Source organism: Tenrec ecaudatus, chromosome 1 (assembly GCF_050624435.1).
Source record: "Tenrec ecaudatus isolate mTenEca1 chromosome 1, mTenEca1.hap1, whole genome shotgun sequence".
In the NCBI taxonomy this organism is placed as follows: Eukaryota; Metazoa; Chordata; class Mammalia; order Afrosoricida; family Tenrecidae; genus Tenrec; species Tenrec ecaudatus.
The window spans coordinates 191,942,708-191,970,580 of record NC_134530.1 but is presented as its reverse complement, the minus strand read 5'-3'; positions in this window follow the sequence as shown (position 1 = coordinate 191,970,580).

The window sequence follows — 27,873 nt, the reverse complement described above, 5'->3', positions numbered from 1 at the left end:
CAAAGTGTTCTTGCATTGAGGGAGTACTTGAGTGGAGGCCCAATGTCCATTTGCTACCTTAATACTAAAATAATAAATATATGCACATAGATATATTTCCCCATCACCATATATAAATATATTTACATATATACACATCTGTATTTAGACCTCTATAAATGCCCTTTGCCTCCTAGTTCTTGTACTTTCCTCTTGTCCCACTCTCATGCTCACCCTTCATTTGGGTCTCAGTAATTCCTCCAAGTTACATTGCCCTTGATCAAGCGCTACCAGACCTCTTACACCCTCCTCATCACTGATTTTGGATCATTTGTTGTTCCCTTGTCTGTGAGTTAATTCCCACTTCCTTTCCCCCATCTCCCCCTCTCTATGTCCCTCCAGAACAGTCAGTTCCGTTATTTTCTCCTCCAGATTGTTCATCCCCCTTATCATCTAGATAGACCTGCAGAGATAATACTATGGACAAAACAAGACAGAGCACAACAAAGCAACAAAAGAAAACAAAACAACAACAACAAAACCAATGATTAAAAAAATAAAAATAAAAGCCTGTAAATAGTTGAAGGTCTGTTTGTTGACCTTTAGGAGTGTTTTCTGGTCGAGTCTGATGGGGTGCCGAGCCCTGGCCCAAAAGTCTATTTTTGGTATTCCCTCGGGACTTCCTTGCTCTTCTCCCCTTGCTGTTCTGTTGCATGCCCTTAGTATTGTGCCTCAGTGTGGTGGGTCAGATCGGGTGCAATTCCCACACTGTGTCTCCAGTGTTGTCCCCTGTAGGACTATGGGTGGTCAGTGAGGGATGTTGTGTCTCATAGTGAGGCCAGCCCAATGGTCTTCTCTGTGTATGGGCTGCCTTGAGCAGGGATATCATCCTCAAGGCTTGGTGGGCCAAGGTGTGCTCCACTCTCTCTCCCTCCCACTTCATTTGCTCCTGTGTGGTCTGATCAGACATGTCCCTCTCCCTGAGTTGTAGCTTCAGTGCTGTCCTCTGAAGTGAATTCTTCTGGGGGGAGGGGAAGGCTATCCACATAGTTGGGATTGGGGCCGGCCCCTCAGACCTCTCCACTGGTTCCCTGCTTCATTTCAACTCTTACAGGGCAGAGTAGAACCATTACTTCCTGTTCAGAGACTATAAATTTTAAAAATTGTGTTCACTGTGATTTAAGTGGATTTTGACAGCATATCTCTTCAACAATGTTTACACACTCTAAGTTTCCTGTCATTGGTCATGAGCCACACAATGCAGCATCACTTAATCCTACTCCCCCCGCCCCCCCCCTGCGTTTCCAGTTTCTGTTCCTCCTCCTCTCCTAACCCCCCTGAACAGTGTCATCCAGTGAATGCTGCTCTTGATCGCAGGTGGTTGCTTCTCAGAAGGAAGGGCTGTGCACCTCATCAGTGCTACTGTTTCCTTCTAGATCTTTCGATTGTTTGGTTAAAAATTGAGGCGCAGTGGAGAGTTTATTCCAGGTGTGAAGGGTGACTCAGGGCCTTAGTCTCAGGGTTCTCTATCTGACCAGCAAATTTGTTGGTTTGTTTGTTGTTATAATTGGGTTTTCCTCCGTGTTTTTCTCCCCTTCAATCTGAGACCTGCTGATGTGATCCTCCTCAGAGGCATTGATGGTGGTTGCTGGGCACCATGTAGTTCTTCTGGTCTCGGGATGATGGAGACTGACGTTGGTGTAGCTCATTTACTAATTGCTGCCACGTGTCTTTAGTATTTATCCTTCTTCTTTCCTTTGGATGGAAAGAGACTAATAATTGCACCTTAGATGGCTGTTTTCAAGCTTCGGACTGCAAATTGCAAGGTCAGTATGAAGTTCAGTTCCTGGGCTGTTGTCCACAGAGGAGCTAGCAAGCTCAAATCCATGTGATTGGTTGAGATCCAGAGATAAATCATTCTCTCTTCATTCAATCTCTCTCTCCCTCAGACACACACATACACACACGCATGCACATGCACACACAGCAGCAGAGTTAAGGCACAAACTTATCAAAGCATAGAGTCACTTCAAAAGAGATGAGGTGTATGAGGAGAGTGTTGTTTATGTCTCCACAGGATAGGGAGAGAGGGACCAGACCCCATCACAGAGCACCAAGCCTTGAGGGAAACACACTGGCATGGAGCAGCGAACTAAGAGAGGGCAATGGGACTGGGCCCAAGCTGAGCTATGTAGATCCTTCACCAGAAGAAGGCAAGACAGAGGACAGCACTGAAGGTATAGCCTGGGGAGAGAGGTGGGTCTGTCCAGACCACAAAGGAGTGAACTAAGAGGGAGGAAGGAGGGAGGGAGGGAGGGAGGGAGAGAGAGAGAATCTCATCATGTTCCACCCAGCCCCAAGGCAGCCAATGCATTTTGTTTGTTTGTCTGAACAATCTGTGGGAAAAAACATTGGGACTGGTGGTTCTGGGAGGGGGAGTGGCATGTGAGAGTAGAGGTAGTGGTGTGGGCATCCAACAAACTCAGGAACAAGAGATTTAAAATTGATGGTGAGGAGAGTGTATAATGCCTGGTGGGGTTTAATCAAGCACAATGTATCCAAGAGGAATTACTGATAGCAGAATGGAGGGTGAGAATGATAGTGGGACAGGAGGAAGGTGAAAGGAAATAGAGGAAAGAAATAGGAGGCAAAGCTACTTATAGCAGTGTAACTATAGGCATGTATATATGTAAATATATTTATAATGAAGGGGACAGAGGCCAATATACATATATTTATATGTTATGTATTAAGATAGCAGATCAACTTTGGGTCTCTACTCAAGTCCTTCCTAAATACAAGAACACTTTGTTCTTATAACCTGGTACTCTTTGATATTCATCTTCCTGACATGATCGCTGAAGACAAAATGGGTGCATAAGCAAATGTGGTAAAGAGAGTGTATGGTGCCCGGCTATCAAAAGCTATAGCGGTTGGGGTCTTAAAGACTTGAAGTTACACAAGCAGTCATCCAGCATGGAAGCAAATAAGCCCACATAGAAGAAGCAGACCAACCTGTGTGATCACGAGGTGTTGATGAAATCAGGTATCAAAAGATCCCAAACAAACAACTATATTGATGTGAATGAGGATGTTTATAGGGGAGACTCAAAGCCCATCTGTAGACATCTGGATATCCCCCCACAGAAGGGTTATAAGGAAGGGATGATTCAACCAAGGTTCCTGAATGCTTCCTCCCCTCAACTACCATGACCCAGCTCTAATTTACAAACCTGCCTAGATCAGAGAACACACATGGGTACCGATCTGGCAATCCATACTGTGTTTCTAGGTGGGAGAGTTCCTTCCTTCGGGACCAGGACCTACAGGCCTGAGGAACACAGGGTTGGTGGGACAGGAAGCAAAAATGCTGCAAATGGATCACTAGGAGTAACAGTGAGTGGTGTGACACCAACTTCCACCCCTTGGTTCCTGGACCCATGAATTCTGGCTATTGGAGACACACCACCATATATTGGTCACTGGTTTAGAGTGTATACAGCTTCCTGGAGAACATTGCCCCAGTCCCGCAAGTTGTTGCCACCTAGTTGGCACCGTAATTGTGTCTTTAGGAGCCCATTCCATTGTTCTATCAAGCTGGCAGCTTCAGGATGATGAGGAACATGATGCGACCAGTGGATTCCATGGGAATGGGCCCATTGCCGCACTGCATTTGCTGTGAAGTGAGTTCCTCGATCTGAAGCAATGCTGTGTGGGATGCCATGCTGGTGGATGAGGCATTCTGTAGAGCTTTCTACACATGGAATTCAGGAACAGTAGTTGGAGAAGTGATATCATGAGGGTAGGGGATGATTGGGGAGGGGGAGGGGGAGAAAGGGGGAACCCATCACAAGGTTGGATATATAGGCCCCCCCGAAGGGGATGAATAACAGAAATGTGAGTGAAGGGAGGCAACAGACAGTGTAAGATAAATAATAATCACAATCTATAATTGATCAAAGATTCACGAGGGTGTTCCCGAGCCCTGTGAGCAGGTCGGGGAGGCTTGACAAAGGTGCCTATGATCCTGATGGCCGGGGGTCTCCAGTCAACCGCTGACTGGCCTGCTCAGCCTCAGCATACAGAACCTCCATGGTCTCCCACACAGCACCCCGTAATGGCGATGGCTCTCATGCTCAGGGACGCTCTGACACACACTCGTCAGAGACTTTCTATGGTCGGTTTCTGCAGTGTTGTGTTAGTCTGGGTAGACTAGAGAAACAAATCCAGAGTGACACTCATAAGTGTATATACAAGTGAAATTGAATATTGAAAAAACATCCTAGCCCAGTCCATAAGTCCAATATTAGCCCCTATATCTGATACTAATCTATAAAATCTTCTTTAGACTCATGAAACACATGCAATGACGCCAAGTGAAGGAAGATCACAGGCAAGTAGGTGGAAGGTCTTGTGAACCCAGTGGCAGTGGAAGCATCTTAATGCTGGCAGGGGGTCTCCATGTGTCTCCTCCAGCTCCAGGGCCTATGTGTCTTGTCAGCTACAATGTCTCCCAGGGAGAAAGCATGGGTCCTACCTCCAGCAGTGAGTGTACTTAGCACCTCCAAATGAGGGCATCAAGGTGAGACCTGATTGACAGGCTAACTCTACTCCTTCACTCGTAAGTCTCAAATTGACAACAGATTATGTAATCACCACATGTGTCCTATTGGACTGATTTACAGGCCCCTTCAAAAGCTTTCCTCTGTGCAGGGGGCACATCTCCTTCTTCACTGGCTCATGGACCACTGTGAAATATCACGCCGCTTCCATACATAACGGAGCAGCCCCTTGGTTAGAGTCCTATTCCTAGTACATCATTTCTGAGGGAAAATGATCTTCCTTTTATAGCACGTGGACCTCGGTTTTCAGGAACAGAGTATCATATTCGGAATAGGGAGCTGAAAGTCTCCAGCTATTTTGGTACCTCTAACGGCGCCGGATGAGTCAGAGCAAATGTGCGGTGTGAAGAGTGCTGGCTTGTCTCCTGAAGGAGCTCTGTGGCTCTGCCGAGCTTGCCAGGGCCTCCAGTGCCCAGGGGAACCCATTAGTATTCCCACAGTCCAATGTGACTGCAAGCCTGCCAGGTGAGATAAAGCCCGAGGTTCCCCCTGCTCCTGCCAAGGACGACTCCAGGGGCCTCCTCGCCTTTGTTGCTGTGCCCGTTGCCTCTTTGGATGGAGTCCAAGTGGAGGATAGCAGTGATTTCACTCTGGCCTCTTTTTTTCCTGCTGGAAGGCTCTCTACATTTGCTCTCCTGTTTCTCACGGAAACTATAACATGGAGCTTCATGACAGCGTCTTTGGATTGACCTGCCTGAGAAACAGTAACTGCACAGCGCCTGGCAGAGAACCAGCCTCTTACTGGTTCTGTTCTGGCACCCTAGGAGAGGCACAAAGCCGTCTGCTTGCTGACTGCATTGAGGGGACATGGCTAGTGTATCCAGGAGACTTGGTGGGTAGTTGGAAGCATTGGTGTGGTAGTTACATAATCTGGTGCTAACTTGAGACGAGTACGAGTGAAGGGGTGGAGTGTAGCCTGTCAATCCGGTCTCAGCTTGATGACCTCATTTGGAGGCCTTACAGAGATAAATGGCTCGCTGGAGGAGGGGCACACTCTCTCCCTGTGAGACATTCCTGTTGACAAGTTACATGGAGCTAAGTTGATGGCAGCCAGAGCACTGGAGCTAGAGGAGACACGTGGAGACCCACGCCAGCTGGAGGTGCTTCCACTGCCACTGGATCCACAAGACTTTCCACCCACTGGCCTGTGACCTTTCCTCCTGCATTCGGTATCATTGCATGTGCTGTGTGAGTACAAAGAGGAATTATAGATTGGCATCAGACATATGGGCTAATATTGGATTTATGAACTTAACTTGGACTGGGCGAGTATGTTTTCTTAATATGCAATTACTTTCTGATATAAAATTCTCTATCACACACGAGTCTCCCTAGATTTGTTTTCTCGTCCACCCGGGCTAACATAATTGGCATGGAAAGCACTTACGCGTGTTGTTTTCTGTACTTGCTGGGGTCAAGCTAATTGCTGCAACAAACCCAGAATGGCATTGATGTAACAAAACAGAGGATTGTTTCTTGACCAATAAAGACCTACCTGAAGAAAAGATGTCCTCATCAGCGAATGTTTCTCCTCCTAGTAATGATTTGAGTTTGAGGCTCAGGCATGTCCAGAATGGCTTTCAAAGTCACTCTTCCTGTCTGCACTGAGTCGGGGGTGGGGATGAAGAATTATGTGTGTGAGGTTTCCAAAAGCTAGTCTTGAACACAGCCTACATCATTCCCATTCCCATTTCTTTGTCTAGACATCACCTACCAAGCCACATGCAATTGCAAGGGTGAGGGGGGATGGGGAAGGGCTAGGAGATGTGGTAGAGATCCTCTTAAGGAGAGGAAACATATTTAAGGAGCAGGCCAATTTCTGCCTTGCTTCCCTAAGGTAACTCGCCTTTCCTATTCCACTTTAACAAGTCTGCACTTAAGAAAACTTGATTCAGGGTTCTCGAAAGGAAGATTAAACCCCCAAGCACATGGGACAGGGACCCCTTCTTCTCCACCTGACTGACCAATGGACTGGGGCATTGAGACAAAAATTGCACTGAGGACCCAACTCGTCCGTCTTTATAGCCCACGAGTCCCAGTCTATCCCAGACCCAGTTTAGCCCAGTCCCCTTCTGCAGAAGTCCCTGCAGATCTCCCTCCGCCCGGCAGACCCGGCCCTTCCTTGAAGCACCGTGTGTGAGGGCGGCTGCTTGCTCTGTGCTCTCGGAGTAGCACAGAGGCTCTGCCCAGCTGCAGGCTCCTCCAGCCTTTCCCCTGGGGTGTGGAGGGAGGGGCCTGCTGTTGACCTTTGTGTCTAGTGCCATGAAGTCATCCTCCCCTAAAGAAGAGCCCTGTCTACAGCTGTCTCCTGCTGGGCCCCACCCACCAGACATGGACAGCAACCCAGACTGGAGCAAAGCTGTTCAGAATCTGGTTGGCCTCTTGGAGTTCAGCCTGGCCCCAGGTTTTTCCACATCTGCTGAACTTCCTTCTCTTGAGCATCCTTACTCACAAGGTCATTAGCACTAAGTACTGAATTCACGTGAGGAATGGCCTCCTCTTGGCAGGTTCTGGGGCATCTCTTAACCTGGAACTCTGCATGGTGGTCAAGGTAGAGTTTGTAGAGCCAAGAATTGGGTGGAAAACTGTAGTCTGGGGGGACAGAGAAGACTGTTTAAAGGGCCGCTCCAACTGGAGAAGCCAAGGCCGATTCTGAGGACCTGTAGAAGAAGCCAGGTGTGTTAGTCTGGGGAGACTAGAGAAACGAATCCATTGACACGCATAGTAGACAAGAGAGTTTTATATAAAGAGTAATTGTACATTAAGGAAACATCCCAACCCAGTCGAGTCTACGCCCATAAGTCCGATATTAGCCCAAATGTCTGATAGCAATCTATAAAGTCCTCTTCAGACTCAGGCAACACATGCTATGATGCTGAATGCAGGATGATCAATGCAGTCTTTGGATCCAGTGGTGCTTTAAGAATCTCAGCACTGGCAGGGGTCTCCATGTGGCTGCTCCAGCACTCAAGGCTGCACCAGGGTAGGTCCATGTGGCTTCTCCTCAGGGAGGTCTCACAGGAAGTGAGCAGAGAGAGAGAAGTGTCTCCTGCCTCCAAGGAAGAAAAAAACGGATTTCCTAGAATTCTCAGGAGAAGGCCATGCCCACACAGAGGCCTCAATGGTTATGATCCTATTGACAGACTAGACTCCCCCCTTCACTCTCAATCATCTCAAGTCCCAAATCAACACCAGATTATGTAACTACCACACCAGGGGAAAGGAGAGAAGACACACCATGGCACAAAATAGGCCGGCCTGAGGCTGCAGGGCAGAGAACTACTTAAAGTGGATCCTCTAACTCCTATCGAACAACCTCGTCCTGTGTGGGTCTGGTGAATGATGGGAGAAAATCTGACAGGATTCATCTGTGAGTGATTGTGAACAGGAATTCCTGGCTGGCCATCCTGCAGGGTATAAAAATGAGCCCTTGGAGAAGTAGGAGGAGGGCTCTCATGACCAGCAAGAGCCAGGAGATCCCTGGGCCATGAACCTCCTGGATCCAGAAGACAGCTATACCATCAGAGGAGCAGCAGCAGAACCAGGCGCCAGAGCGTGGACAGAGTGGTGGACTTGCCAGCCCACGGAGCAAGTAAAGCCCAGTGCTTTTGTACAGGAGGCTGACTTGCAGAGTGGGGTGCCTCTGAACACTTAATTGGGGAGGCAGGACTTTCTGACTCATGAAAGTGGAGCTGAGTGCCTCTGGGCTGAGGCTTACTGGCATGGGCAGCCTCTGGACACTTAATTCAGGGAGCTGGGTTTGCTTGCAGTGGAGTAGTGTGACCTTTGGGGCATTTATTACCAGACCTGAGATAACTTGGCAACATGTCTGATAAACAACTCAACCTGAGCACTACTCTCTGGCATTACAACTTTAGTAGCCTCCTTAATAAACCCTTTGATCATGGGTTTTATCTGTGAGCTCTGTATAGCCATTGCATTGGATATTAGAATGCAGGGAAGTAAAAGAAACCAAACCCAAGTCAAACTTCCTACCATGAAGTCAGTGACAACTCCAGGGTAGAACTGCCTTTGTGAGTTACTGAGACTATCGCTCTTTAGGGGAGTAGAAAGCCCAGCCTTTTTCCTGTAATGTGACTGGTAGTTTTGAACTGTTGACCTTGCAGTCAGCAGCCCAACACATAGACCAGTAGGCCACCAGCGCTCCTTTAGAAGTAAATTAATGAACCTCAATTAACACCACACGGGGCGGGCACTCATGACGGTTGGGGAGCCCAGGTACATTGAAAGGCCAAGAATTAAGCGGTTTCCCACAGGTTTGTTACATGGCTGAGCTCACACGGTGATGCTGGCGATGAGCTCGGACAGCAGGCTCACAGACAGGCTGGCTGACCGTCAGAAGCTTGAATTCAGTGGAGTCCACGCTCTTCCCACATTTGAGGCCCAAATGTTCTGCTTTCGTGATTTCGTTCAGGTTTCACAATACTGAAAAAGCTGTATCTAGATCCCCACGGGCGTGCTGGACTTAGAAACAGTTTTTCTTGAGCTCATAATTCCACCCTGAGGAAGCTGCCTACGTCATTGCTGGCACGAGCCGGGCAAAGCTGCCAGCTTACAGCAGCAGAATCTCACCCGGCCCGTTCTCTGGTGGTTCTGAACATTGTTCTGGAAGCTGAGGGTGGAGCCTCTTTCTCTGGTGTTCCCCACAAACATACCAGCTAGCGTGGATTGGTAGTGACTGAGGAAGCAGAGTGCCAAGAGGCACATGCAAGGCTTTGGGACACTAACTCCTAGCTGGCGACCCCTGAGACTGTGCCCTATCCAAGCGCTGAGGGCTTCTATTGGTAGCGTCACAGACCGCCCATCACAGGGCTGCTCAATTTAACTTGGGGCCGTTAGAAAGCATGGAGGCCTGAGCCTTTATCATTTAAGTCCCTCCCCCTCCCAAGTGGTTCAAGGCCCTCACTCGGTGTGTGTGTATCCCACAGAGGTAGTGTTTGCCAGAAGCGTCATTCATCCCAGGCTCCGAGGTGTGAGCTTCCAAGAGGAGACTGATCTGCAAGCTCACACTCCAGTTACTCAGCTCCCGCCTCCTGCTGCTGCTGCTGTTCTCCCCACGCGCGCACCCTGAGCTATTTCTGGGCCATGTGATGCGTGAACAGGGTGAGAATCCCTCAGGGAGTGGGGGCCTGGGCTCAGACATGAAGCCAAGGAGAGGTGTAAGTGTGGGGCTCCTCTGAGTGGTGCATCACGTGTGAAAATCACTCTCTAGGAAAGACAACTTGGGTTGAATTGAACACTGAAGCGAGCCACCCTCTGAGTCCCCTAAACACACGTGTGCACTTGTTTTTATCTAATGATGATCTAACCAAGGTTGGACAGCGATCAAAATGCAGAGTCCGCAAGAGGGGACACAAGCCTACCCAGGATGGGGAACACGATGCAGATGCCGAACCGAGCAAAGCTATGTTCCGATTGCATTTGACTCCAAAGCCAATCACAGTAAAAGGATCAAGCCCAAGGGATCCCTTTCATGAGTCCTTGTCCTCTTAGAAATGCATGAGCCACCTATGCAGAGAAGGGAGCAGCCAGCATCTGCCCCTCACCTCCCTGGCACTTTCTTCTGGGATCCGGGCCAGTTCTGCTCTTAGCAAGGATCCCTCTTCCATTACTCAGCCTGTTGGGGTTCAGCTCACATTTGCTGAGCATCTATTATGCACCTGCTACTCTGCCAGGTATCAAGGGCACCAAGATTATTAAGACATGCGCTGGTCCTTGCTATGAGTCAGAATCGACTCAATGGCAGTGCATTCGGTTTGGATTTGGTCCTTAAGAACTCACTGTCCGTGGGGCTGACAGGGGCATAAAGAAGTCATTTAGCAAAAGGGATACTCAGTGTTTGCTGGAGGTAAACCCAGTGAGTGATGAGGGAGCCAAGAGAAGGGGCATGGACTAAAACTTAGAGCAGGGTCTTGGCCCAGTTCATTCATAGCCCGTGAGCTGCCAGGTATCCTGGTTCCTCTGGCCGCAGTCCTTCTCTAAACCTCAGTACAGAAACCAGATAAGGTCATGACACATCCTAAATGTCGCACATTACCTAAAGGCTACCCTCCCGCTACTCACCAGTGGGCCCTGGCTGGTCAGCTCTTGCCTCTCCACAGCATATCAAATGGGTCATCCTAGCAGCCGAGAGAGACTGACCACCAGGCCTGTCCTAGGGGATAGGTTGCCTGCAGCCCGCACTCTCTGATCCATCTCGCCCAAGTTGGGCCTTGTCACTATACACAGCAGTGGGAATGGATCCACATCTTCGAACCCTCTTCCCCTGAGGAACAAGGTGTTCTCTGAAATGCGTGAGTGCCAAACTGCTCTTTCTCCTTCTCGGAATCGCTTGCAAGTAGAACATTCTGTGCTCAGAGGTCCCGTGACTTGCTGGCTCAGAAAATAATGGCTTATATTATCATAATGGACTGCAATCAATTTAAAAACCCAACTCGGGAAATGGGAAAAATAACAAAGCCCACATGGAAGAGTGTCAGTATCAGCCCGATGTCCATGAGATCTTTCTGTGGCTGACCCCACTCCAGACCTTCCCTGGCTTTCTCCATGCCCCCCTTCTGGGACATCATTCAGTTAGTTCCAACTCATGGCACCTGAGATCATTTTGTGCCAACGTGGTTGTGCCTGTAAGAAGATCGAGGTGAGTGCAATCTCTCACGCAGGTCACAACCAGATGACATCTCCCTGGGGGGAGGGGTGTTGGAGGGGTGGTGGCCTATTTGATATCCATCAGGAGACACTGCAACTAACGCTCACTCTTTCTGCTGGTGCGGACTCTGCGTCTGTCGTGTCCATCTCAGTCCACTGAACTTGGCCCACAGCCACCATAGATTGTCTGCTGTTCCTGGGAGTTATCAGTGACCCTCCGGAGTCTCTGATCTGCGGATCTGCCTCTGTGTCCACCAGAGGGGGGTCTCCTTCCTGCTTCGCCCTCCTGCCTTCTAGTTGGCTCCCCACTTCCCAGCCCAGCAGCCACGCAAGTCAGAAAAACCTTTAGCTTTACCATCTGACAGGAGGGCTTGAACCAAGCTGCATGTACCCCTTTCTGCAACTGTGTGAGTCACCCTACAGGAGGTGAACTTCTCTCTTTATCTGCCTGTATGGGTGTTACTAGTTTTGCATCTCTAGAACACTGGGCCTAATGGATGCCGAGTAGAACTGGGCATCATGGGATTTTCATGACTATCATCATTTGGGAGCAGACCACCAGGGTTGTCTTTGGAGGCATCTTTGGATGGGTTTGAACCACTAACCTTTCAGTAAGCAGCTCAGACTTACCCATTTGTACCATCAGCACCCCTGTGTGGTAGTTATATAATCTGGTGTCAATGTGGGACGTGACAGGATTAAGAGGGAAGGGGTGGAGTCTAGTCTGTCAATAGGATCATAGCCAATGAGGCCTCTGTGTGGACATGGCTTTCTCCTGAGAATTCTGGGAAATCTGGTTTTTCCCCCTTGGAGGCGGGAGAGACTCTCTGCTCACTCTCTTGGAGATGCTCTACTGACAAGACACATGGTACTATGCTGATAGACCCTGTGCCCTGGTAACTGGAGCAGCCACCTGGAGGCCCCCTGCCAGTGCTGAGATGCTTATGCCACTGAATCCAAAGACTTTCTACCCACTGGCCTGTGGTCGTCCTGCATTCAGCATCATTGCATGTGTTTCGTGACTCTGAAGGGGACTTTATAGATTGGTATGAGACATATGGGCAAATATCGGACTTATGGGCTTGGACTGGACTGGGTTGGGATGCTTTCTTAATGTACAATTGCCCTTTATATAAAACTCTCTCTTACACACATATGCGTGTCTATGGATTCGTTTCTCTAGTCTACCTGGACTAACACACCCTGCTAGCCTTTCCCTGTAGTTACCCTTCTCTCCTGCCCTCTTGACTCATCACTTCATCTTCTGAATTTCCTTCCTTCCTGCAGTCTTGGAACATGAGTTCACATCTCAGGGTAACTGTCCGCTGGCTTGGCCTCATGATCCTTCCCTCTTGACCTTCATTCGGAAGCAGTACTAGCAAGAGGCCTTGGACTCTCAGCCTCCTACTCAGACCTTGGTTTCTGGCTGTTCTAACATCATTGCCAGTTTCTGATTTGGAGATTGTTAAGCTTGGTTTTAAAGAGAAATAAAACCAGTGATGCTTATATGTGTAAGAAAAAATTTCTATCAGGAGGGAGACAAACTCACACAGCCACAGAAGCAGCCACAAGCCATGTCCAGCTCGTGTCTATGGGTTAGATGTTAAACTGGGGGCCCCTCCTGACTCATGCACCTGGTGGAGCCAGGGAAGCCGGAAGCAGGAAGAAGAACCAGGAAGCAGACTGGTGGAGGCTGTGGTAGCTACAAGATTGCATGTCAACTTGATAAATAAGCATAGGAGTGGAGTCTAGCCTGTCAGTCAGGTCACAGCCTGATACCTCCTTGTGAGTGTGGCCTTTTCATGAAGATTCTGGGAATATCCTCTCTGCCTCATCTTCCTGTTAACAAGTCACATGGAGACTTGCTGACCCCTGCAAGAGCACTGTCTATCTGCTTCACCTTCCTGTTGAAGAGCCACACTCGGAGAGTTGGAGGAGCCATGTGGAGAACTGCACCAACATTGAGATGCTTCCACCAGCATCGAATCCACAAGACTTTACACCCGCCGGCCTGTGATCTTCTTGCATTTTGCATTATTGCATGTGACTGCGAGAGTCTAAAGAAGGATTTTTTTGGACTAGTTTTTGGATATATGGGCTAATATTCGAATTATGTGTTTGATCTGGACTGGGCTGGGATGTTTTCTTAATATTCAATTACTCTTTGATGTAAAGCTCTTTCTTCTACACTTATGAGTGTCACTGGATTTGTTTCTCTAGTCCACCCAGCCTAACACAGAGGCCGAGTCGAATGAATCCAAGGTTGACAGGCAACAGTGGGTCACCAGCTCAAGTCCTAAGAAGCGAGACGCAGGATCTCAGCCAAGGGGAAAAATAAGGAGAAGGGGCAGGTCTCCACGGTACCTAATTATACATTTGAAATAGGCCATCCCCCCAAGGAGACATAATCAGGCTGAATAAGAGATTGCGCTCCACCCTAATCTTGCCACACTGCTCGCGACATAATGTTAGATCACGTTATAAGGTGTCAACCCCCTGAGGATCCTGGCCCAGCCAACTTGACACACAACCTAACGATTACAAAACCCCTCACACAGACATTCCCTGGCTGTCTCCCAATGCCATGGCTCGTGATAGCAAAGCAAAATCTTCCCTTCGCTCTGGACTTTTATGAACGGCCCCTCCCAAGGCCACACCTCCCTCCCTCTCCTCACTCACAGTGCTGGTCCAGCACCACGCAAGTAGCATGAGGGAATTTGTTCACGCCCTCCTAACACGGGCCTTTCAGGGGAGAAAAGCCTGCTTTTCAGGTTCCCTTGAAGCGCCTTCAATCCTAACTCGGTCCTTTGTGAGCGCATTCTCAGCCATGCTCTCAAGAGAACAGACTCCTGCTGCCAGTCAACACCCCTCAGAGGTGAGACTGCTCCGGTGGCCCATCCGCTCCCCCTGCTCAGTCTGTTTTCACAGCTTGACTGAAGCCCAGACCAGGCTGCATAGCACGCCGCCTCCTGGGGCTCGCGGGCTGTCTGCAAACTGCCGGTTGCGGTGGACTCCTGGCGACCTCACTCGCATACAAGTGTACCCCACAGGGGTCTTAGGGGCTGAGTTTTCAGAACTAGATCATGAGGGCTAGCTTCTGAGGTTGAATGAAACCTAGCTTCTGAGCTGCCTTTGGGTTGAATGAAACCCTTAGTCTTTCAGCTAGAAGCCAACAGAGCCGTGCTCACCACCTGCACCACCCAGGGAGTCCTGTGCCGTTGCTAGGGAGGGCCAGTGAGTTGCCATGGAGAGCACTGGTTGGTCTAGCTGGGTTCTCTGATCCAGAGATGTCCTGGTGGCTCTGTGAAGCTCCTTCCTTGCATGTTGATTTAGAGTCAAGAGTTCACCCGAGGGGCAGGATGCACCAGAAACAAAACAAACACCCCACTGCCATCCAGTACGTTCTGACTCAGCAGCCCCGTGAGTTTCCCCGTTTGAGTTTCCCCGGACTTATGGGAACAGACAGCCTCATCTTTCCCCCTCAGCCTGACTGGTGGGTTTGAACTACTGACCCTGAGATTAGGGACCCAATGCCTAACCCACAGTCCCCAAGTGTTGACTGTGCATTAACCAAGCCTTTTGTATGTGCAGATTTCAAGCTCCCCTAAGAAGTAGGCGGTATTGTTAGGTGCCATGAGGCCAGTTCCGGCTCACCACAATCTCTCGCCCCCACTGTTGTGGTTAGCCCCCGAGTCAAGCCATATCTTTAAGGGTCTGTCTTTTTTTTTCCGTTGCCCTTTAACTTTACCAAGAGCAGTGTCCTTTGCCAGGGACTGGTCTCTCCTGGTAACATGTCTCAAGTACATGAGACGAAATCCTCACTTCTAAGGAGCATTCTGGCTGTACTTCTTCCCAGATGGGTTTATCGGTTCTTTGGACAGTCCATGGTACTCTCCATCGTCTTCACCAGCGCTGGCATTCGGTGCATCGACTCCTCTTCAGTCTTCTTTGTTCATTGCCCACTGTCCCATGCATAGGAGCCCATTGACACTCCCACAGCTCGGGGCAGGTCCACTTTAGTCCTTAAAGGGACTTGCTCTTCAATACTTAAAGAGGCCTGTGTGGTTATTTGCCCAGGCAATGTGTCATTTGATTTCTTGACTGCTGCTTCCATGAACGCCGATTCTGTTGTCAGAGGGAGGATGTTAAAATACATATGGCAGGGCTGTGTTCCTCCTTGCCCCTCCCCTCGGAGTCAGGGGTCAGAGTGGGGCTCCGAGTAGAACGGTTGGGAAACATCAGACTATGGCCTGGAAGCCTGAGCTGTGGCCTCGTCTAGACCTTGATCAAACACCATCACCTTTAAAACCATCTGTACAACCTCCCAGATGCTTCCCCCAAAGAATTCTGTGCGCTCTGATTGACACCACGTGCCAATCTGATTGAGCAGCCAGTTAGGCATGCTCAGGGGACTCAGCTCACCTTCCTTTTCAACATTCTTTGAGTTCTGGGGGGAAAACGAAGTCTGAAGGGACCTGAGTGAGGCTGTAGGGTGGTTGTGATGAGGTTTCCCAGTGAGATGCCCACAGGTAACGTGACACGTGTAGAATGAGCAGGTGCATTGTTATGGTTGAAAAAAAAAATTCATGGGCCCAACTTTCCTGGTCTTTTTCTTACCTGTGCAGTTTTCAATTTAAGCTTTCAATCCTTTTTTAAAATTTTAAATAATTTTATTGGGGGCTCATCCAACTCTTATCACAATCCAGCCACCCAACATTTTGTCAAACACATTTGCATATTTGTTGCCAACATCATTTAAAAAACATTTCTTACTACTTGAGCCCTTGGTATCAGCTCCTCATTTTTCCCTTCCCTCTCCTGCCCTCCCTCTCTCATGAACCCTTGATAATTGATCAATTATTACATATTTTTTCATGTTTTAAAATGACTAATGTCTCCCTTCGCCCACCATCTTCCTAATAAGCCCCTCTGATGGTCCTGTGTCCTTCAAGGAAATTGATCAACCTTCCCCCAATGGAATTCAGAAAAACAGCCACCGTTGCCATCTGAGCGGACCGCCCTGCCTGGAATTCCACTGTGCCAGCAGAGCCCCGCAGGAGCCCGCTTTGATTGGACTTTCTCTCTCTCTCTCATTCTTTTTAGGCACCCTTAGAAGCTTAAGACACGTGGTATATTGACTGGGAGGATTTGTCTGCAGCAGTCCACAGACCACAAAGTCTTTTTTTTAACATTTTATTAGGGGCTCATACAACTCTTATCACAATCCATACATATACATACATCAATTGTATAAAGCACATCTGTACATTCTTTGCCCTAATCATTTTCAAAGCATTTGCTCTCCACTTAAGCCCTTTGCATCAAGTCCTCTTTTTTCCCCTCCATCCCCGCTCCCCCCTCCCCCATGATCCCTTGATAATTTATAAATTATTATTTTGTCATATCTTTCCCTATCTGACTTCTCCCTTCACCCCCTCACAAAGTCCTCTTGAAGCATGTTTTCTTTGGAATAAGCCTGTGTGTGTATGAAGGACATCATGCTTGGTAAAGTGGAGGGGCGGCGACAAAGAAAGGAAGTCACTCGACAAGACGGGTTGACATGGTGGCTGCAACAACAGGCTCACACATCAGAACAGCTGTGGGGCTGGCGCAGGCCGGGCAGTGTTTCATTCTGTGGCGTGTAAGCAGGGTCGCTCTGAGTCGGACAGGACAGGGCAGCCCCAGCCCCGAACACCAAGACCTGTGAACTGGATTCCTTCCAGCTGTGCTTCTCAACCTTGCTCAGGCCGTGACCCTTATGTGGTGGGGACCCCCAACCAGGAAATTATTTCTGTTGCCACTTCATCACTCTAAGTTTGCTACTGTTATGAATTGTCATCTGATAGGTAGGATGTATTTTCATTGTTACAAATTATCATAATTAAAGCATAGTGATGGATCACAAAACAATATGTAAGTATATATTGTGACACATGTATGTGTTTGCCGATGCTCTTCGGCGACACCTGTGAAAGGGTTGTTAGACCCCCCCCCCCAAGGGCTTGCGCCCCACAGGCTGAGAACGACTGCCTGACAGCACTACTTTTGGACTCAGGCTCTTGTCTATCTTACTGGGTCTGTTTTTCCAGGAGCGCCGACTAAGACAAGCACCTGTGTCATAGGGCTTTGAACGTCATCTCAGCGGATTAGGAAGGGGAAGCATGTATCGGGTGAGGCATGCCAACTGCAGCTGCACCCAAGGCCCCTCCTGGGTGGGGACAGTGCTTCTGGGTAGGGCCAGCATCACTCAGGCCCGGGGCAGTGCCTCACAGAGGTACCCATGATTCATTTTCTGAATTTGTGATCACAACCCGACCCCCAGGGCTCTGAAGCAAGCCCAAGATTGTAAGATTGTGTTGGGTGGGCAGGGGTGGGGAACATCAGGGGACATGTCTTCTTTAGAAGTCGCTGTGCTGTCCTTGAGCCTGGGTTTTTCAGAGAGACCCTGTCACGGGGGGCGGGGGGGGGGGCTTGCCCAAGTCCCACACACCCTTTCTGGAGCACTAAATGAAACGATTACTAATTGCCAGGCAAAATGAACAGAGCTCACCGAATATATCACATGTACACACCGTTACAAGAAACAGGAGGAAAGAGGTCAGTCAAATGGGTCATACGGCCAAGATCAGAGAGAGTGCAGAGTTCAGGAACAGTAAAAGCAGCCAAATAAAGTAAAATGATAGTCATCCAGGGAGCACTTATTTGAAAAGGAATCAAATCGTGTCTTCTTTAAGACCAGTTATTAAAATAGAGAACCCTGCCTGGAACAAGTAGCTGTCTCACAGGGTTTCGAGCTTCATCGCCATCTCTTAGGATGACGTCAGGGGAAGTATGTAAAGTTCACATGAGCCACGGCACTTTTCCTCTTGGCGACTCCAGCGCCCTCCGCTATCAGGAACCACACGGTAACTACCTGGACCCAGCATGACCAGCCAAAGACTTCAGCGAAATCAAATGGTCGCTGATGTCCCTCACCCTGGGAAAGCCACAGTGCCTAAGACAGGCACACATGGAAAACTAGCCAGCACATACCAGCCCACACCAGATGTCATTTTTGCAGTTGGATTTAGAACCCCTTGGGTGGTGGCCAGACTCCTGGCTTTGTTACGTAGCTTAGCCTAGGGAATTGGGAAGTCCATTTACACATGCCCAGGAGAGCCAGCAAAGGACAAAAGCTGGATTTTCCCGCCGGTGGGCCCAGATGGGCGTTACACCTGGAGCAGCCCACATGGGCCAGGTGACTGCAATTCAGCCAATGGGATCAACCTGGGGTCGTTCACCACGCCTCCCCCAGGGACCCTTGAAAAGGCAGGGACTGAGAGGGAGAGGGGTGTTGTCTTGGCTTGGCTTGTATTGCTTGGGTGGTCCTGGTCCTCTTCGTGGGAGGAGAGAGATCCTTGCGTGACCTGGAGCAGTCTCTGCCAGGCCGCATGGTCAAAGGAATCCTATGGGTGCCGCGTAAAACCTGATGCTTCTTTTAACTTTCATTAAATTCACTTGGATCACGAGCCCGGCTTCAGCGTGAAATCTTTCTCGTGCGGAGCCAAGGACCGAGGTTGGAATCTAGCCCGGAGAGAGAGACCTTACAGCTTCAGCAGGATTGAAAACTCACTGGCTGGGGGACAGAAACATGAACCTGAACACATACTTGCAAGACACAGCCAGTCTGAGAAGAAAAATTCCTCAAGAAGACAGTGCAAGCCACACACGAACAGAATGAAACTGGGCAGGGTGACTGCCAAGCCCAAGGCTTGGTCTGCTGTGGGTTTTTCACCAGAGAATGAATAATGATAAAATAGATATTTTTAAAAAAATAAATTAAACAAGAGGGAAATAAATGACAGGCAGAAAACAGGTGCCCCTTTGATCATCAGCAACAGAGTGGGAAACAGGTTCTCTGGGCTTAGGCAGCAGGGCATGCTGACCACTAGAGCATGCTGACCCAGAGGGGACACCCCAGAGCAGCATTGGCTCTCCCAGTGTGCAGGACCGATATTGACTAAACCCTTGCAGCTCCACAGGTAGGGATCAGGACTCAGCTACATTGTTATTTTGTTTCCCTCTCTTCTCTATATCCTCCCCCACGCCCCCCACCCCCGCACAGTCTCAGTGGGCTTACTTTTAAAATGTTTTGCTCCTCTTTGTCTCTTTCCTGTTCTCTCACACTCCACTGTTGATCTCCAGACCACTCCCCTCAGCCTAGGGCCTTTATGCCTGTGCCACACCCAGCTAGGTGAACTTCACCCTGTGCAGCTAGCCCAAAGCTTGGGAAAGCCCTGCCGACATCCACCAGGGGATACTCCGCCCAAATTCTTACCAGGGAATTCCTGCCTGTGTGCCTGGGGGCCTAAGGCAGCTCGGCGAACACTAGTCAACATTCCAAGCTGCTGCAGGAACCTCTGCCCAGTCTGCAACACCAAAACTGACAACCCACCAGCCTTCTGGGGCACTCCCCTGAGAGGGAAGCCACAGGAGGATAAAGTGGCAGGTTAATTCCATAGTGAAATTAGCTGTAGGCAGTTCGAAGAAGCACTCCAACAAGTCTCCCAGGGAGAGCCAGTGCTCTTCGACTCCCTGGAAAATGGCACGTGGTCCCTCTAAAACAACGCAATGCAAACGGCCATCAGCCCCAAAGACCTCAACGAAAAAGCAGGAGAAACAAAAGGCAATGGCAGAAGATGCCTTAACATAACGACATGCATAGAAGAAGCAGCCATTGAGCTGCCATAGAAAGAAATGTTCAGAAGGCTGCTTGGAGTCCTACAGGATATGAAGGAAACAATTCAGAAAAAAGGATGAAATGATAGAGGAGATAAAGGCCATACACCAAAGGGAAATGCAGGAGCTTAGGGAGGAGATGACAAAAACCAGTAGCAGAAACACAGACTTTGAGAATCGACTGGAGGAAGCAGAGAACTGCACCAGTGATTTGGAGGATAGCCAAGCAGACTTTAACAAATGCAAACAAAAATCTAGTAAGATCGTGAAGAAAACCTAAGAGCTATATCTGATGCTATGAAGTGGAACAACATTTGAATTATTGGCTTACCCAAGGAAGACACAACAAAGAAGTCATCTGCAAAAATATTGAGAGAATTCTTGAATGAAAACTTCCCCAGTTTAATGAATGAAAACCAGGCAACTATTCAGGAGGCTGAAAGAACACCAGCTAGACTGAATCCCAAGAAGAAGTCACCAAGGAACATAATAGTTAACTATCCAACTTTGAGGAAAAGGAGAAAATTATGAGAGCAGCTAGGGAAAAACAAGCAATCATATAAAAAGGTTCCCAAATAAGAATATGCTCAGACCCATCAGCAGAAACTATGAAGAAGAGTGGAGTAACATATTCCAAAAATTTAAGAAAAACAACACAAACCCAAGAATACTCTACCCAGCCAAATTATAGCTCAAGATAGATGGAGAAATAAGAGTCTTCCCAGACAAGGAAAAACTCAAAGAATACGTTAGAAGAAACCCAGCCCTACAAAAGATGCTTGCCGACCCAGTATGGGCAGAAGAACAACACTCACAAAGCATAAATAAGAGACTGCCACATAGAACAACCCCCCCACCGCCCTCCAGAGGGCAACAAAGAGAAAAAAGACCCCAAGATAACTGGCTTAAGGATGGAAAGAAGTCAAGAATGATATACACATACACATGCACAACACACTAATGAGAAAGGAAAGTAGGAAAACACCCGACACAAAAGGTATAAGATGACATCACAGAGTCTGAAGATGGAGATAATAACCCTGAATATCAATGGCCTGAACTCAGGCATTAAAAGACTTATACCAGCAGACTGGCTTAGAAAACACAACCCATCAATCTGCTGCCTAGAGGAGACACATCTCAAGGCTACAGACAAAAAATAGGCTGAGAATCAAAGGCTGGAGAAAGGCACACCAAGCAAACAGCAATTCAAATAAAGCAGGGGTTGCAATCCTAATCTCAGATAAAATTGACCTCAAAATTCAAACCATAAAAAGATATAAGGAGGGATATTATCGAATGCTCAAGGGAATGGTAGACAAAGAACCAGTAAGCATTGTAAACTTATATATTCCCTGAATAAGAGACCCTCTGAATATGTCAACCAAACACTCCCAAAGATGAAAAAAGATCACAGCTTCAGCAATTATACTGGGTGACTTCAATACATTTTTCTCTGAGAAAGATAGATCACAGGACAAGAAACTCAACAGGGAGACGAGAGATCTAAACACTACAACTAGACAATTTGACCTAATAAATATTTACAGAGCTTTTCATCCAAATACAAAATATTCGCATTCTTCTCAAGTCCTCATGGCACATAATCAAAGAGAGACCACATACTGGGGCATGAGGCAAATCTACATAAATTTAGGCATATTAATATCATACAGACCTCTTTCTCTGACCACTCTGTGATAAGGCTGGAAATCAACAAAAGGAAGACAAAGAAAACAGGAGCAAACAACTGGAGGATGAATAACTCTCTACTGCAAAAGGAGTGCGTACTGGCACAGATCAGAGATGAAATTAGGAAATTTCTAGAAACCAATGAGAATGAGCACACGATATGTCAATACTTATGGGTCACAGCAAAGGCAATTATCAGAGGAAGTTTCATAGCAACACAGGCACACCTGAGAAAGGAAGAAAGACTCATGACTGATATGCTGGCACAAAATTTACAACAACTAGAGCAGAGTCAGCAGGACAATCCTACTAATAGCAAAACAAACCGCATGGTATTGGTACAATGACAGATACTCAGACCAATGGAAAAGAAATAAAAAAGAAATAAAACCCAGAAATAAAATCATCAGCATACAGACAATTGATCTTTGATAAGGGCCCCAAAAATATCCAACAGGAAGCACATGCCCTCTTTAACAAGTGATGCTGGAAAAAAATGGATATTTACCTGCAGAAAAATGAAACAAGATCCTTATCTCACTCCATGCACAAGAATAAACTCAAGGTGGATCACAGACCTTGAAGTTAAACCCCAAACTATTAGGGGCATCAATGAGGGAATTGGGACCACCCACCTTGAGAACTTTGGCAGAGGGAATACATAGGCTATCAGAAATAGGGAAGGACACAAACACAGAGGAGACATATACCCAGGAGAGGCAAGAAACAAACCAAGGCCAGACATCTGTGCTTCGATGTTCATTGCGGTACAATTCACAATTGCAAGGAGTTGGAAACAACCCAAGTTTCCATCAGCTGATGAGTGGATTAAGAAGCCGTGGTATTTACATAAATGGAGTACTTATGCATTGCTAAAAAGCAGTGATGAACATATGAAGCACATGGCTGCATGGGAAGAACTGGAGGAAATCATGCTAAGCGAAATAAATCAAGCACAAAAGGACAAGTACAACATGAGTCTGCTGAGGTAAACTTAAAAAAATTGATAAATGCAAAAGTGGCATAGGGAAAATGCTACTGTATACAAACATTCTTGGGGTGAGGACCAGGTAATATGGCAGGGACCAGACCAAATACAGGAATACATACGGTAGACAACTAAAAAGGAGGTGGGGAAAGAAAAAAATAATAATAAAAAGGAAATGGGTAGCAGGGGCACAGGGCACTAACCCACCCAAGGGGAGGGTATTGTTTATATCTCCACAGGGAAAAAGGGACCAGACTTCAACCAAGTGCTCGAAAAATGTGAATGCAACATGCTGGCATAGAGTAAGGTGAGCATCTCCAGGGCCAAGGGCAGTACTCAGATCTTTATATATGTGAGGCAAGACTTTTTCTCAACTATTCGTTTTGGCTTTTTTTCTCGTGTCCTGGGCAGCAGCAGGGCCTCAGAGCACATCCTCAGTGGCAGGGGTGACTCAGACACAGCAGCCCTGAAATGACCAAAAGAAATGTGAAAATGGACATCTTACTGGGGAGCAGTGCTGATAAGCTATAGTGTGAGGGACAGGATTTGAGTTCTTCCCCTACACTGTGTGTGAGTGCGTGAGTGTGTGTGTGAATGTGCATGCCCGAGCACCTGAAGGTGAGCCTTAGACATGAGCAGATGTAGTTGGATTTCTTATTTGGCAAGATAAGGGCTCAGGGTCAAAATTAAGTTGATTTACATTGCCAAAGCAGTGGAGTATGTGGAACTGTCGAATAAGGTCAACAGAGATGGAATATGATGCAGCCACTCTGGAAGAGCTTGGCAGTTTTTATAAACACACACACTCACCTGTCTTACCACGTGACCCAGCATTTTCTGCTCGGAGGCATTCACTCACAGGAAATTAAAACAGTTACCCACACCAAAGCTTGTTCGTGAATGCTCATGAGGGCTATGGACACCTTTCCCTGGCTGGAAGCCTTTCCCGACAGGAGCGTGGGTAGACAGATGAGATTTCAGTAGGAAGAGAGTGAACCCCCGACCTACAGGGCGGGTGCGTCTCACAGACATTAGCCTGAGGGAGGTTGCACCCGGGGAAATTCCTAGAAAAGACGACAGGAATCTGGAGTGACTGAAAGCAGATCAGAGGGCCTGGGGCTGGGGCAGAATTGCCGGCAAAGGGCAGGAAGAGACTCTGGTGGGAGGGGCTCTTACACCAGCCTGCACCTCCCCTGGACTGGTGGTTACGCTCATGCACCTGCTTCTCAGAGCCATCTCACTGTGCGCCAAAGTAGGAGGGAGCTTGAAAAATCTCGCGGAGAAATCCGTGGAGTTTTTAAATTCTGCTTTTCCATGAACTTCTGGAAGCCCACTCTCCAGTGCATTTTATTCTGCATCAATTTTACCACACTTGAGCTGCTGGAGAGACAAGGAAGAGACACCTTATCCACTACAAGGACGGTGCCATTGACCCTGTTAGGTAGCTTAGCTTAGGGAATTGGGAAGTCCATTTACGCATGCCCAGGAAAGCCAGCAAAGGATAAAGCTGTATTTTCCCGCCAGTGGGCTCAGATGGTCATTACACCTGGAGTAGCCCACCTGGGCCAGGTAACTGCACTTCAGCCAATGGGATCGACCTGGGGTCGTTCACCATGCCTCCCCCGGGAACCCTTAAAAAGGCAGGGAGAGGGTCTTGCTTGGTGGTCTGGTCGTGGGAGGAGAGAGATCCTGCGTGACCTGGGGCAGTCTCTGCCAGGCCGCATGGTCAAAGGAATCCTATGGGTGCCATGTAAAACCTGATGCTTCTTTTAACTCTCATTAAATTCACTTGGATCACGAGCCCGGCTTCGGTGTGAAATCTTTCTCATGCGGAGCCAAGGACCCAGGCTGAAATCCAGTCCCGGAGAGAGAGACCTAACAACACCTCATACGACCTTGGCAAACTTGCCGTTGTTGACGGTCCTTTTTTGCAGATCAGGGATCAAGACTCCAAGGAAGCCACTGGGATCGGATACAGGAGCTTCCTCCCACCGTGTCCTGCTTTGGGTGGGACGATGCAGCCTCCCACAATGCACATCTCCACTACAGGCCCAGACATGCTTTATCACCGCCTTTGTACAGGGCCCCCTCTGCTCTCACAGCACCAAGAGCAGTGTCCATTCCAGGGATGCAGGAAACCTGGGCCATCTCAACCTGTGGGTCACGACCCCTTTGGGGGTCCAGCGACCCTTTCACAGGGGTTGCCCGATTCATAACAGTAGCAAAATTTCAGTTAGGAAGCAGCAATGAAAATAATTGTATGGTTGGGGAGTTGCCTCAACATGAGGAACTGTATTAAAGGGTCGCAGCATTAGGAAGGCTGAGAACCACTGATCTAGGAGATAAAGGTTGTGGGTAGACAAAATTCTCTGTAAAGGGTCATTGTGTCTCTGTGGAGGTGGCATTTTGGGCACTGGGAGCAGATGCGACAGGGACATTTCCATGAGCCACTTGACTTCTGTAGCTCATGCAAACCCAGTGTTTGCCCCTGGGCTGGCCAGGAAGCCTGCTGCTTCCTCATCCTCTCTCTTCTGTTGACCTGAGCTGAGAGATGCTGTCACACCCACCAATAGAACCTCACCCTCTTTCTTTCTCATCGTCATCACCAGCCCTCCCTGTCCAAGGTAAGCCACCTCATTCACCCCCCCACCCATTCATTTATGCAAGACCCTGTGTACCAGCCAGAGCACTGGGGGCTGGGGATCCAAAGGCGATAATATTCCACACCAACACCCCCTGCCATCAACTGGATTCTGACTCAGAGGACCCTGAAAGACTAAATCTTTACCGAAGCAAACAACTTCATTATTTTCCCAAAGAGTCAATGCTGGGGTTTGAACCATCAACCTGTGGTTGGCAGTCCACCGTTGACCCCATGGTACCGCCATCAGAGCTTCTTTAGAAAACACGAGTCCTGCCCAGACACTGGGGCCATCTTGAAGGAGCTCTAGTGATGTAATGAGGAGTCCTAGTGTCCCCTGGTTAGTCATGCGGCTGCTAACCACAGCCAGAGGTTTGAAACCACCAGCCACCGTGCAAGAGAAAAATGAGGCTTTCTATTCCCATCAAGAGTTACAGTCTTGGAAACCCAAGCCCACAGGGGCAGTTCTACCCTGTCCTAGAAGGTCGCTCAGTGTAGGAATTCAATCGATGGCAATGAGCTTTGGAGAGTGGTATCGTAGTGGGGTTTGGTTTAAATTAAGAATTTGGGGGGTTGGTTTAAATTAGTATTTGCAACTGCTGTTATAATGATGATAATAGCAATGTTGCGTTGGTCCAAGAATCATGGTGTCATGTGACACCACACACAAGCAAACATTGTCTGACCCTGTGCCATTCCCATGTCCGTTAACTGGCTCTTGGGCTTTGTGCTCTGTAGCGTTTTAATTGGCTGCGTTTTAGAAGTAGCTTGCCAGTCCTGTCTTTGTCTGGAAGCTTCACTGAATCCCGTTCACCAGCTCGGCAACATGCAAGCCCCGACTGACAGACGGGTGGTCGGTGCACTGTCAGGGAGTGGAACCCACGTCTCCCACCTGGAAGAATTCTGCCTCAGACCCATCTAGGCCTCACAATAATAGAAATAGCACCTACCATCTCGTGCCAGGGGACGGGCCTGTCCTTTGTATGGGGTGAGTGCTTTGGGAATGTCTGGCCCTTGGTCTTAGGAGCTCAGGTGGTCTGGAGTGGAGAGGAGGAAAGCGACCTGCAATTTGAGTCCCAGGGTGCTGGGTGCTGCCCTGTGAAAGCTGCTGTCCTTGCCTCTCCGCCCTTGCTGGGCAGGGACTGGGTGGCTGCTGGGCTGTCAGGGCCCCTGCAGGGGTGGCGCTTTCTGAGCTGAGATTGTCAGCTCCCCCGCACCCCCAGAGAGTGGCCTGCAGAAGCACAGAGGCCTCTGTCTCTGAGGAGAGGACAGCTGAGGTCAGTCCTGCACAGGAGGGGACTGTGCCAGGACATTATTTCCAAGCCAGTCACAGCCCCTCCCATCTGTTCATTGAAGCAGGGGAACTGCTGAGAGCCCTGTGCTGAGAGCCTCAGGGGAGAGCATGCAGTGGGGTGGGGGTAAGAAAAAGGAGCCCCTTTTGGCTTTGGTTTCCGACAGCTGAGCCCTTAGCTCTTAGGGGGACAGAGGGGTTCTAGGCATAAACAGGATGTGAGGGGACAAAGGGAGGCTGACCTGCTGGGACTTCTGGTTCTCAGAGAAAAAGGCCTTTAGTCTGTGTGCAGCCTCGCAGCCTGGGGCGGCCCGGGCAGCCTAAAGCAGGGCTGCGGGGTCCATCCTCTGCCTACCATGTGCCTTTCAGTGACCTGCTGCGTGTCCTGCTGTCCCGTGACGTCCTTATTCCTGCTCTGGGAGCGGCAGCGTTCTCCTCTGTGCAATGGATGTAAGGCTAGCATTTCTGCGGGCTGCGGTCCTGGTGGTGCTGGGGGCGGGGCTGGGGTGGGGCAGGGCGGGGCTTAGTCTGGGTAGACTAGAGAAACAAATCCAGAGACACGCATATATATGTAAAAGAGAGTTTTATATCAAAGAGTAATTGTATATTAAGAAAACATCCCAGCCCAGACCAGATCAAGTCCGTAAGTTTAATAGTAGCACTATGTGTGACATCAGTCTATAAATTCCTCTTCAGACTAACGCAAGACATGCAATGACTCCGAATGTAGCAAGACCACAGGCCAGTGGGTGGAAAGTCTTGTGGATCCGATGGCTGTGGAAGCATCTCAGCGCTGGCGTGAGGCTTCACATGGCTCTTCCAGCTCTAGGGCTCTGGCTCCATCAGTGTAACTCCACGTGGCTTGTCAACAGAAATGTCAATCACAGAGAGAGAGTGTGTGTGTGTGTGGTCTCCAGGGAGCTATTATTTCGCACAGCCAAATGCAACCTGATTGACTCCACCCTTCACAAGTTGATAGATGACTGTGACAGTAACAGCCACAAGGGGTAATATGGCACAGCCTAGCCTACCTTTTCCCCTCCAGCCACTCCCTCCCTTGCTCCTGTGCCCTCTGAGGACCCAGTCTCAGCTGGCCCTGCCTCTGCTCCTTCCCTGTGCCCCCTTCCTTCTCCCTAGCCGCCACACCAAGCCCTAAGATGTCGTCCTCCCTGCCCTTGCCTTGTGAACTCTTCAAGGTTGTGGTCCCTGGACAGGCACACCTGGGGGATATGGTGGGGCCGGTCCCATACCACAGCAATAAAAGGAGAATTGT